Consider the following 13,059-nt stretch of genomic DNA (forward strand, 5'->3'; position numbering starts at 1 on the left):
ATCTTGGAAAACTGCTCCTCATCAGAGAGACACCCCACGGCCTGGCGAAACTATGGCACCTGGATCGATAATTTTTTCACAAAACCTATTTAAATCTTGGTCAAATTCTATAGTGAGTGAAAAAAAAATCAAAATGGCGGAAAAACAAGATGGCCGCCATACAAAATTTTGTTTTTCCAGAAAATGTCTCGAAAGTAAAAATGATGTATGAGAGGTGTGATCGAAACGTCAAGCTGAGTATGGAAAAACTGTTCGATCTTGAAAAACTGCTCCGCATCAGGGAGACACCCTACGGCCTGGCAAAACTATAAAACCTGGAGCAATTTTTCTTTCGCGAAACATGTTTAAATCTTAGTCAAATCCAATCCCCGCTGAAAAAAAACCAAAATGGCGGAAAAACAAGATGGCCGCCATACAAAATTTTCGTTTTTCTCGAAAATGCCTCGGGGGTGAATATGATGTAAGAGGGATGTGATCAAAATGTCATGTTGAGTATGGAAATACTTCCCGACCTTCAAAAACTGCTCCGCATCAGGGAGACACCCTACGGCCTGGCGAAACTATAGCACCTAGAACTTTTTTGGTTTCACAAGACCTATTTAAGTCTTGGTCAAATTCTATCGCGGTAAAACAATGGCGGAAAAACAAGATGGCCGCCATACATAGCTTTGAACTAATACAGGACACGCGAGCAGCTTGCTGCGAGTGAATCACGCGAAATCTAATTATTATACTATACAGGGTGTTAGGGACATCGTAACGAAAAAAAAAATGGAACGCCTATTTGATTGTACTAAAAACGATGGTGGGTGTTTTTCTTGTCGCAAATGTTTAATTAAGATTTTGAATTTTTACTGTGCCGCAATGTAAGTCGAACAACGCGGCACACAAACGTTAAACCAACGCACGGCTACGTTACGCGTGCGTGCGTGATACGATGTTGTATCTAGGTAGGAGTTTTCATTCTCTTGTATTTAGATGCTTAGTGGTGCAACGTTTAAAAATGTTGAGTTTGTTGAAGTAGAACACCTACTGCCACGATTTTTCACGCACGGTACCTACCTACCAGTTATTAAAACGTTCCTAACTTATTAACAATAAAAACCCTACTCTTGCCTTACCTTAATTGTTATTCCTTCGGATGAAGTACCTAGGTAGGTACCCTAGAACATGTCACGTCACGTAGGTATGCAACATCGCGTTTCCTCCGCGATAGGTAGGTATCACACGCACTCACATACACAACACCTTGCTCTTTAATAAACATCAACAATCTTCCATACTTTTGTGCAGTAAATGGTCTATGATCTATCATCATAGTCGACACTACTCATTTACTGAATAAAACAAACACAAAACACAAACACGAAAAAAATATCCTCGAAAAACATCACGCGATTCGGATCAAGCTTAGTATTCGACTGAGCGGAAGCGCGCGGCGGCGTTAGCGCAAAGCATCAAAGGCGCCGACTAAGGGCGCCGACGACGCGCCGGCCGCGGCCGAGTCGAGCCGACGACTAGACAGAGAGAGAGAAGTATGTTTATGGTGCAAGTGACAGAGAAAGAAATAGTATCTGTTCGTATGCCTACTTTATTGGCGAGCGTTGCCCTTGACCCGTGCGCCGGCTATTCACCTGCGCATAGCTGAAGTTGTAGATACGTTATTATTATTATTGATGACATTGATAAAATTTGATAATTAGTAATTTTTATTTGTTTATTTTAAATGTGCGTTCTATGCAGCTTAAAACACAATATGGGACTGAAAAAAATCTAATTTTTTTTATGAATTTTGCGACAGGAAACTTCACTTGATACCTATCAACTCAAAGAAATACCTAGTATCTGTTCGTAATGCCTACTTTATTGGCGCGCGTTGCCCTTGATCCGTGAGGCTATTCACGTCCGAGTATCCATCAAGACAGATCAAACAAGCCCTAACTCGGAGGTCTTGCGTCCCAGGATCCTTTAATTATGTCTTAGAACCTTCTTGGCCTATGTGGTCCAGTGGTTTAGCGATGGGATGCGGAGGGTCCGGGTTCGTATTCCGGTGGGGACATATCACAAAAATCTGTTTATAAGGCCTTTGGTTGGGACGTTACAGGCTGATCACCTGATTGTCCGAAAGTAAAATGATCCGTGCTTCGGAAGGTACGTTAAGTCGTTGCTCCCGTCTACTAGGTACTTATGTAAGCACGTAGCCGTTACATGAATATTGTACACAGAACAGGATAGGTTTAATTAGTTCTTTACTGATGATTTAACAATGAGATTTAAAACACGAATAACTTAGTATGTACTTAGTACCTCTTAGTAACTATCGATAGGTAGATTATCAATTGTTGAACTTGAAAATTGTCTAAACTATCGAAAGTAGTGATAGTACATTTAGATCGATACTAGCGATAGTACCGATAGGTCTTGCTTTGTAACAATAATGGGTATTGATCTAAAAGATCTATCGATAGGTACCTACTATTGGTTTTTTTTTAACTAGGTATCGATAGGCAACACTCTGGCGGTGTCCGCCCAATTCTAGACGCGATCTCGCTCGATTTTTGTGTAGCGAGGTTTTGCGTAGGTACTTACATACTAAGTTGATGGATGGTTGACATAGTAGGTAACTAATTACCTAATCTGTGGTGGTTGTGTTAGTTGGTTGTTAGTTATTCTAATGACAACAAAGAATACAATTATTTACTGTTTCAACTGTTTTAGGTAGATAATGGCCCCGATTCCTATGAGTAAATGAATGAATAACCCGGTCGAATCAAAAAGGTATCTCGCTGGTAAACCGTTTCACGTGTGCTGTCAACTTAATTCTGTCGGTTGTTTTAGATTTCTGCTTAAAATTGACGTGTATTCCATAAATTTTATGCCTGTTGATTATCCGTCCATTTAAGAATAAGAATAAAATAAATTTATAATTTACGATAGACAGAGAAAGAAATAGGATCGGTTCGTAGTGCCTACTTTGTAGGCCGCGCCGCCGCCGCGCCGCCGCCGGCGTGCGGCGCGGGGCGCGCGGAGCGGGGCGTGCGGAGCGGGGCGCGCGGCGCGGTGCGTGTGGCCGTTGACCCGTTCGAGCAGCTGTTGTCTCCATTACATCGAAAATTTTCGATAATTTGTCATTATTGTTTTTTTTATTGAAATTTGGGTTCTATGCAGCTAAAAGCACAATATGGAATTGAAAATAATTAAAAACAAAACTCAAAATTTCATGAATTTTGCGACGGAAAATTCCACTAGATATTAACTCAGAATCATGGTCTGAATCATCCCTCTCAGTATTCGTTACGATGTCACTAACACCCAGTATATAGCTACAAACCCACTGACTCACTGACATAATTGTTCTCCCAGAAGGAGCGTCGGGGGGTCAAAATGATGTATGGGGGGTGTGATCGGGACCTCCCGGTGAGTATGGGAAAAATCCCATATCTTGGAAAACTGCTCCGCATCAGGGAGACACCCTACGGTCTGGCGCAACTATTATACCTAGAACGATTTTTTTTTCGCTAAACCTATTTAAATCTTGGTCAAATTCAATCGCCGGTGAAAAAAAATCAAAATGGCGGAAAAACAAGATGGCCGCCATACAAAATTTTGTTTTTCCAGAAAATGTTTCGGGGGTAAAAACGATGCATGGGGACGTAATCGGAAGATCATGTTGAGAATTTAAATACTGCTCAACCTTCGAAAACTGCTCCTCATCAGGGAGGCACCCTACGGCCTGGCGAAACTATCGGACCTGGAACGATTCTTTTTTCACGACACCTACTTAATTGTTGGTCAAATTCAATCACCGGTGAAAAAAAATCAAAATGGCGGAAAAACAAGATGGCCGCCATACAAAATTTTCGTTTTTCCAGAAAATGCCTCGGGGATAAAAATGATGTATAGGACGTGTGATCGGAACGTCATGTCGAGTATGAAAATACTGCTGGATCTTCGAAAACTGCTCCGCATCAGGGAGACACCCCACGGCCTGGCAAAACTATCGCACCTGGAACGATTCTTTTTTCACAAAACCTATTTAATTCTTGGTCAAATTCTATCGTAGTTGAAAAAAAATCAAAATGGCGGGAAAAAAAGATGGCCGCCATACAAAATTTTCGTTTTTCCCGAAAATGCCTCGGGGGTAAAAATGATGTATGAAGAATGTGATCGAAACATCATGTTGAGTATGGAAATCTTTTTCGATCTTCGAAAGCTGCTCCGCATCAGGGAGACACCCTACAGCCTGGCGAAACTATCGCACATGGAACTTTTTTGTTTTCACGAAGCCTATTAAAGTCTTGGTCAAATTTTATCGCCGGTGAAAAAAAAACAAAATGGCCGAAAAACAAGATGGCCGCCATACAAATTTTTGTTTTTTCCAGAAAATGTCTCAGAGCTAAAATTGATGTATAGGGGCGTGATCGGAACGTCATCTTAGAAAACTGCTCCGCATCAGGGAGACACCCTACGGCCTGGCAAAACTATAGCACCTAGAACTTTTTTGATTTCACGAGACCTATTTCAGTCTTAGTCAAATTCTATCGCGTTAAAAAAATGGCGGGAAAACAAGACACGCGAGCAGCTTGCTGCGAGCGAACCACGCGACATTTTATATTATATATAGCTACAAACCCATGTATTGACTGACTGACTCACTCACTGACAGAGTTGTTCTCCCAGAAGGAGTGTCGGGGGGTAAAAATGATGTATGGGAGATGTGATCAAGATCTTCCGATGAGTATGGGAAAACTTCCAGATCTTGGAAAACTGCTCCGCATCAGGGAGACACCCTACGGCCTGGCAAAACTATAGCACCTAGAACTTTTTTGATTTCACGAGACCTATTTTAGTCTTAGTCAAATTCTATCGCGTTAAAAAAATGGCGGGAAAACAAGACACGCGAGCAGCTTGCTGCGAGCCAACCACGCGACATCTAGTTATATTATATATAGCTACAAACCCATGTATTGACTGACTGACTCACTCACTGACAGAGTTGTTCTCCCAGAAGGAGTGTCGGGGGGTAAAAATGATGTATGGGAGATGTGATCAAGATCTTCCGATGAGTATGGGAAAACTTCCAGATCTTGGAAAACTGCTCCGCATCAGGGAGACACCCTACGGCCTGGCAAAACTATAGCACCTAGAACTTTTTTGATTTCACGAGACCTATTCAAGTCTTGGTCAAATTCTATCGCGGTAAAAAAATGGCGGGAAAACAAGACACGCGAGCAGCTTGCTGCGAGCGAACCACGCGACATCTAGTTATTATTATTTTATACTATATATAGCTACAAACCCATTGACTGACTGACTGACTCATTGACTGACATAGTTGTTCTCCCAGAAGGAGCGTCGGGGGGTAAAAATGATGTATGAGGGGTGTGATCGGGACCTCCCGGTGAGTATGGGAAAACTTCCAGATCTTGAAAACCTGCTCCGCATCAGGGAGACACCCTACGGCCTGGCAAAACTATAAAACCTGGAGCAATTTTTCTTTCGCGAAACATATTTAAATCTTGGTCAAATCCAATCCCCGCTGAAAAAAAAACAAAATGGCGGAAAAACAAGATGGCCGCCATACAAAATTTTCGTTTTTTCCCGAAAATGCCTCGGGGGTAAAAATGATGTATTAGGAATGTGATCGAAACATCATGTTGAGTATGGAAATACTTTTCGATCTTCGAAAGCTGCTCCGCATCAGGGAGACACCCTACAGCCTGGCGAAACTATCGCACCTGGAACTTTTTTGTTTTCACGAAGCCTTTTAAAGTCTTGGTCAAATTTTATCGCCAGTGAAAAAAAAACAAAATGGCCGAAAAACAAGATGGCCGCCATACAAATTTTTGTTTTTCCAGAAAATGTCTCGGGGGTAAAAATTGTGTATGGGGTTGTGATCTGGACCTCCCAGAGAGTATGGGAAAACTTCTAGATTTTGGAAAACTGCTCCGCATCAGGGAGACACCCTACGGCCTGGCAAAACTATCGCACCTAGAACAATACTTTTTTCACAAAACCTATTTAAATCTTGGTCAAATTCTATCATGAGTGAAAAAAAATCAAAATGGCGGAAAAACAAGATGGCCGCCATACAAAATTTTGTTTTTTCATAAAATGTCTCGGTGGTAAAAATTATGTATGGGGATGTAATCGGAACGTCTTGTTGAGTATGGATATACTTCTCGATCTTGGAAAGCTGCTCCGCATCAGGGCGGCACCCTATGGCGTGGCATAGCTATCGTACCTAAACCAATTTTTCTTTCACAATATCTATTTAAATCTTGGTCAAATTCCATCACCGGTGAAAAAATATCAAAATGGCGGAAAAACAAGATGGCCGCCATACAAAAAAATGTTTTTCTAGAAAATGTCTCGGGGAAAATAACTGTGTATAGGGTTGTAATCGGAACGTCTTGTGGAGTATGGAAATACTTCTCGATCTTTAAAAGCTGCTCCGCATCAGGGCGGCACCCTACGGCCTGGCGAAACTATCGCATCTGGACCTTTTTTGTTTTTACAAAAACTATTTAAATCTTGGTCAAATTTATTGCCGGTGAAAAAAAAACAAAATGGCGGAAAAACAAGATGGCCGCCATACATAATTTTGTTTTTCTAGAAAATTCCTCAAGGTCAAAAAATATGTATACGGGTGTGATCGGAGCGTCATCTTGGAAAACTGCTCCGCATCAGGGAGACACTCTACGGCCTGGCAAAACTATAGCACCTAGAACTTTTTTGATTTCACGAGACCTATTTTAGTCTTGGTCAAATTCTATCGCGGTAAAAAAATGGCGGGAAAACAAGACACGCGAGCAGCTTGCTGCGAGCGAACCACGCGACATCTAGTTATTATTTTATAATATATATAGCTACAAACCCATGTACTGACTGACTCACTCACTGACTCACTGACAGGGTTGTTCTCCCAGAAGGAGCGTCGGGGGGTAAAAATGATGTATAGGGGGTGTGATCTATATCTCCCGGTGAGTATGGGAAAACTTCCAGATCATGGAAAACTGCTCCGCATCAGGGAGACACCATACAGTCTGGCGCAACTATTATACCTGGATCAATTTTTTTTTCGCAAAACCTATTTAAATCTTGGTCAAATTCTATTGTCTGTGAAAAAAAATCAAAATGGCGGAAAAACAAGATGGCCGCCATACAAAATTTTGTTTTTCCGGAAAATGTCTCAGGGGTAAAAATTGTGTATGGGAGTGTAATCGGAGTGTCTTGTTGAGTATGAAGACACTTCTCTATCTTCAAATCTGCTCCGCATCAGGGAGACACCCTACGGCCTGGCCAAACTGTCGCACCTAGAACATTATTTTTTCCACCAGGCCTATTATAATCTTGGTCAAATTTAATTGCAGTTGAAAAAAAATCAAAATGGCGGAAATTCAAGATGGCCGCCATACAAATTTTTCTTTTTTCCTGAAAATGCCTCGGGGGTAAAAAGGATGTATAGGAATGTGATCGGATCGTCATGTTGAGTATGGAAATACTTTTCGATCTTCGAAAGCTGCTCCGCATCAGGGAGACACCCTACAGTCTGGCAAAACTATTGCACCTGGAACGATTCTTTTTTCACGAAACCTATTTAATTCTTGGTCAAATTCAATCACAGCTGAAAATAAATCAAAATGGCGGAAATCAAGATGGCCGCCATACAAAATTTTCGTTTTTCTCGAAAATGCCTCGGGGTGAATATGATGTAAAAGGGATGAGATCAAAATGTCATATTGAGTATGGAAATACTTCCCGACCTTCAAAAACTGCTCCGCATCAGGGCGGCACCCTACGGCCTGGGAAAACTATCGCACCTAGAACATTTTTGTTTTCACGATACCTATTTAAATCTTTGTCAAATTTTATCGCTGGTCAAAAAAAAACAAAATGGCCGAAAATCAAGATGGCCGCCATACAAATTTTTCGTTTTTCCTGAAAATGCCTCAGGTATAAAAATTATGTATAAAGGTTTTGATCGGAACGTCATGTAGAGTACGAGTATACTTCAAGGTTTTCGAAAACTGCTCCGCATCAGGCAGACACCCTACGGCCTGGCGAAACTATCGCACCTAGAATATTTCTGTTTTCACGAAACCTATTTAAATCTTTATCAAATTCTATTGCCTGTGAAAAAAATCAAAATGGCGGAAAAACAAGATGGCCGCCATACAAAATTTTGTTTTTCCAGAAAATGTCTCGGGGGTAAAAACTATTTACAGGGGTGTGATCGGAACGTCTTGTTGAGTATGGAAACACTTCTCTATCTTCAAAAACTGCTCCGCATCAGGGAGACACCCTACGGCCTGGCGAAACTATCACACCTGGAACGATTCTTTTTCCACGAAACCTATTTAAATCTTGGTCAAATCCAATCCCCGGTGAAAAAAAATCAAAATGGCGGAAACACAAGATGGCCGCTATACAAAAAATTGTTTTACCAGAAAATGTCTCGGGGGTAAAAATGATGTACAGTTGTGTGATCGGGACGTCAAGATGTTTATGGAAATGCTACTCGATCTTTGAAAACTGCTCCGCATCAGGGCAATACTCTACGGCCTGGCATAACTATCGCACTTGTGACATTTATTTTTCCACTATACGTACTTAAATCTTGGTCAAATCCAATCACCGTTAAAAATAAAACAAAATGGCGGAAAAACAAGATGGTTGCCATACAAAATTTTCGTTTTTCCCGAAAATGCCTCGGGGGTGAATATGATGTATGAGGGGTTTGATCGGATCATCATGTTGAGTATGGAAATCTTTTTCGATCTTGAAAAACTGCTCCGCATCAGGGAGACACCCTACAGTCTGGCAAGACTATTGCACCTGGAACGATTCTTTTTTTACGAAACCTATTTAAATCTTGGTCAAATTCTATCGCCGGTAAAAAAAACAAAATGGCGGAAAAACAAAACGGTCGCCATACAAAATTCCAGAAAATTGTTGTTTTTCCAGAAAATTCCTCAGGGGTAAAACGTATGTATGAGGGATTTGATCGGAACGTGATGTTGAGTATTGAAATACTGCTCGATCTTCGAAAACTGCTCCGCATCAGGGCCTCGCAAACCTATCGCACCTGGAACTTTTTTGTTTTCACGAGACCTAATTAAATCTTGATCAAATTTTATCGCGTGGCAATTACACTTTCTAATCCATTCTGCCCGGTGCGTCAAGGTCACTGGCTTGTCGATCAGGATCGTGTAGTTCGTAACCATGGTAACCACGATCTCAAGTGAGTTGGTGGGGAGTAACCATGTTAATCACGAGCTACTGTAATAGCGTCGATTATCCCAATCTCGATGTGCTTTGACGCCTCGCTCTAGGTGCATTGGGTACTGTAATTAGCGATTATCATAGTTTAAATAAGTCGTGTGAAGGTACCCAGTTACAGTTTTCAATCATACGTCCCTTTCCTTTTCGGTTGATAAGAAAATGACAGGTATAACTTCAAATAAACTTCGATAGTGTGTACTGGAATCAGCACCAACACCACATGTTATTCTTGCATATTTAGTAACTAAGTAGGTAGGTAGGTAATAGAAATATGTTATAAAATACTAATAGATGACTTTCCAGGCTATTTTCTCAAAAAAAGAAATACAGATGGAGCTGTCCAGATTTAACGTGATAAATACGTAAATACCTATTTTCTCATTACTCGAATAAATATATTATAATGCAATGGCAGTACATAAATTATCCGTAAAATTAGAAGGTTAAACGATCGCACGCACATCTGTACAGAGCCATCTATCTTTGTTTGGGAAAAGTAGTCTGGAAAGTCCCTCATTGGTAGGTACATACATACATACACACACAGCCTATATACGTCCCACTGCTGGGCACAGGCCTCCCCTCAATCAACCGGAGGAGGTATGGAGCATACTCCACCACGCTGCTCCACTGCGGGTTGGTGGAGGTGTTTTTACGGCTAATAGCCGGGACCAACGGCTTAACGTGCCCTCCGAAACACGGAATCATCTTACTTTTTTGGACAATCAGGTGATTCAAGCCTGAAAAGTCCTTACCAAACAAAGGACAGTCTCACAAAGTAATTTCGACAATGTCCCCATCGGGAATCGAACCCGGACCTCCAGATCGTGAGCCTAATGCTCTAACCACTAGACCACGGAGGCTGTTATGTCATTGGTAGGTACCTATAGATTTTGTAATAATATTTGTCTTGTATTTAAGCCAATAAAGACTACCAAAGGATGTTTGATGTGGAAATCTGGTCTCAAAAGGTCATAAGTTCACTGTCAGTAGGTAGGTATATAGGTACCTACATTAAAATGCAACTAACAATTTTGATACAACAAAAACACTGATTGTGAGATCTTATCAGTTGAAGTGGTGATAAACGACGTGATTCTACTATTTATATTTTTCAAAATAATTTTAAAATGAAACAATTTTATTAAAAGACAATGAAAGATATATTTTTAGAAATAAGTTGTTTTATTATATATTTAAATATCATAAGTAGGTGCAACCACACAAAATATTTCTACATTTAATTAAATAGTTGAAATAAAACAGCCACTTAACCAAGTGCTCTCGGCCTCCATGGTCCAGTGGCTGACTGCTGGGTCAACACATCTGGAGGTCCTAGGTTTTAATCCACAAAAATTACTTTGTGATCCCCAGTTTGGTTAGGAGATGGCTGGCTGATCAACCGATTGCCTGAAGTAAGATAATCTATGCTTCGAATGGCATGTTAAGCTGCTGGTCCCAGTTACTACTTACTGATGTTAGTACATAGTCATTACATAAATCATGTCAGGGAACTTAATATGGTAACATATTAGTAAGTAGGTATAGAATAAACTTGACAATAACATTAAAATATATGGGTTATGTGCCTAACTAGCTTATTTAACTATTTAATGATATGATAATATAAATTATAAAGTGATTCAAGCTCGTAGTTTAACAACATTTATGAACATAAATAGCTACTAACTACATACAATGCAACGGAACGGCACACTTAACACAGCTCTTATGTTCACTAGATATTAATACTTTTGAGGTGAGCTCATCCTGCAAACAACGCATACATGAGCATCCATCAGGAATCTGAAAGCAAATAAATGTTCTTAAAAGAATAATTGTAGTTTTGATGTCCCTTGTTCACTTTTAACCTGCTAAATTACCTATTTTCTCATTGCTGGGGTACATAATTATTCAAAAATGTAATGTAATGATGGAATCATCATATAATATAAAACTAATTGTTTCTTGATATTAGGATCACATTATGTATAGAATGACATTGCTACCTATATTGCTTCTCTTTATTTTGATCAGAATAATAATAGGTGGAAGTTGTATCATCATAATATACCATCATCGTTTATACCCAAAAACAAAGATAAAAGATGCATATGTCTATTATCCATGAAGTTAGAAGTTTAAACGAAGAAAAAACTTAACAATGCCATTTACCTATTGTGTTTTTGGGGAACACCGATTGGAAAGTCCCCCATTATGATTGAAACACATAAAACCTTTTAAATACCTCTTACACAATGTAAATTATAATCCTTAATACTTTATTGGGTGAATATCAAAATGTGCCATGTTTGGTGGCAAACTTTCATATTTTGATTTTCGTGAAAAATTGGGTTCCAAGATGAAAAAGGATCCTCCTCCTCCTTTTGGACCCTTTATCATGTCGGAACCCAATTCATCACGAAAAAATAATATGAAAGTTCGCCACCAAACTTGGCACATTTTGATATTCACCCTATTACCTGTCTCGGAGATATTTTTGTTTTTCTATATAATGTCACTCTTCATTTCTTTCCCTAAGCTTATGGCCTGTGATTTTGTCTTCTTGTATGCCTTCCCAAAGATATTCCACAACTTATACAGACACATTGCTTCCAACTCTCGGACTGGAACATTCATCAGGAGACTTGTTATTGTTGCTTGCATCTCTTAGTATGAGTTACACACAAAGTCGATCAGCATCTAACACCTATAAATAAATAACTTTATAATAACAGTGTCATTCGATTGTATATTACTTACATTGCAATTTATCAACGAACATTATCCACAAACTGTACTGTATCCACTATACGTTGCGTTTGGTTACACTACAGTACACAAACTTTTTATCATTTCGGCTTTATCCAAAACACATAATGGTTCTGAAAGTTTTACCAGTTGAATATCCACGCAAAAACGGGGAAGTAGGGCTCGACTCGATGAACTTGTAAGTTACAAATTCTAACAAAGTAAGTAGGAAAAAAGTAGCACAGGAAAATAATTATCAATACAATAGAACTTCATCAATTGTTCACCAACGAGATTTGTTTTTTTTTGTTGTTTGTTTTGGTTTTCCCCGAAGGGTAAGGCAAAGGGAACTATGCCCATACAGCCATGTCTGACGTATTTTTTTTCTTGATGATTAATGAAATGATGAAAGGTGATGATGATGAAACCTAAGCCCCCACCCTCGGAGTAGACTCCTACTCCGAACCCCAAACGAATTAACTCAAAAGTCCGCATAAACTTTTCAGTTATGAAGCGGCTTCCTGACACGAAGCGAAAATAGGCAGATACACTTTGTTTATTGAATACTCCAATATAATAACACTCGCGAATGTCTTCCGACTAACTTAATGCGATCATTAACCACAAAACACCACTTCGTATTAATTATTTAGATTACTCAATGAAGAAAGCAACTGTCCCGTTCCCGTTTCCCGCCAAAAAGCCCTCACCAACGAGACAAAAAAAAAAAAAAAAAATATAATTTTTTGTTTTCCCCGAAGGGTAAGGCAAAGGAAACCATGCCCATACAGCCATGTCTTACATATTTTTTTTCTTGATGATTAATGAAATTATAAAAGGTGATGACGATGAATGATGAAACCTAAGCCCCCACCCTCGGAGCAGACTCCTACTCAGGAACCCTAAACGAATTAACTCAAAAGTTCGCAAATCTTTGAAGTTATGAAGCGGCTGTTTGGCACGAAGCGAAAATAGATAGATACACTTTGTTTATTGAATATTCCGATATAATAACACTGTCGC

The 13,059-nt window shown here is 39.7% G+C and overlaps 1 long non-coding RNA gene across 1 annotated transcript; it reads right to left on the reverse strand.

The window, feature by feature from the left end:
• Nucleotides 1-10,537: 10,537 nt before the first annotated feature.
• LOC126381418 (uncharacterized) lies at nt 10,538-12,329 on the reverse strand. Its single transcript, XR_007568813.1, has 3 exons — nt 12,069-12,329; nt 11,769-11,995; nt 10,538-11,091 (listed from the first exon to the last, which is right to left on the reverse strand). It is a non-coding gene; the product is annotated as an uncharacterized LOC126381418 (long non-coding RNA).
• Nucleotides 12,330-13,059: the final 730 nt, after the last annotated feature.

Source organism: Pectinophora gossypiella, unplaced genomic scaffold, assembly GCF_024362695.1.
Source record: "Pectinophora gossypiella unplaced genomic scaffold, ilPecGoss1.1 Pgos_51, whole genome shotgun sequence".
In the NCBI taxonomy this organism is placed as follows: Eukaryota; Metazoa; Arthropoda; class Insecta; order Lepidoptera; family Gelechiidae; genus Pectinophora; species Pectinophora gossypiella.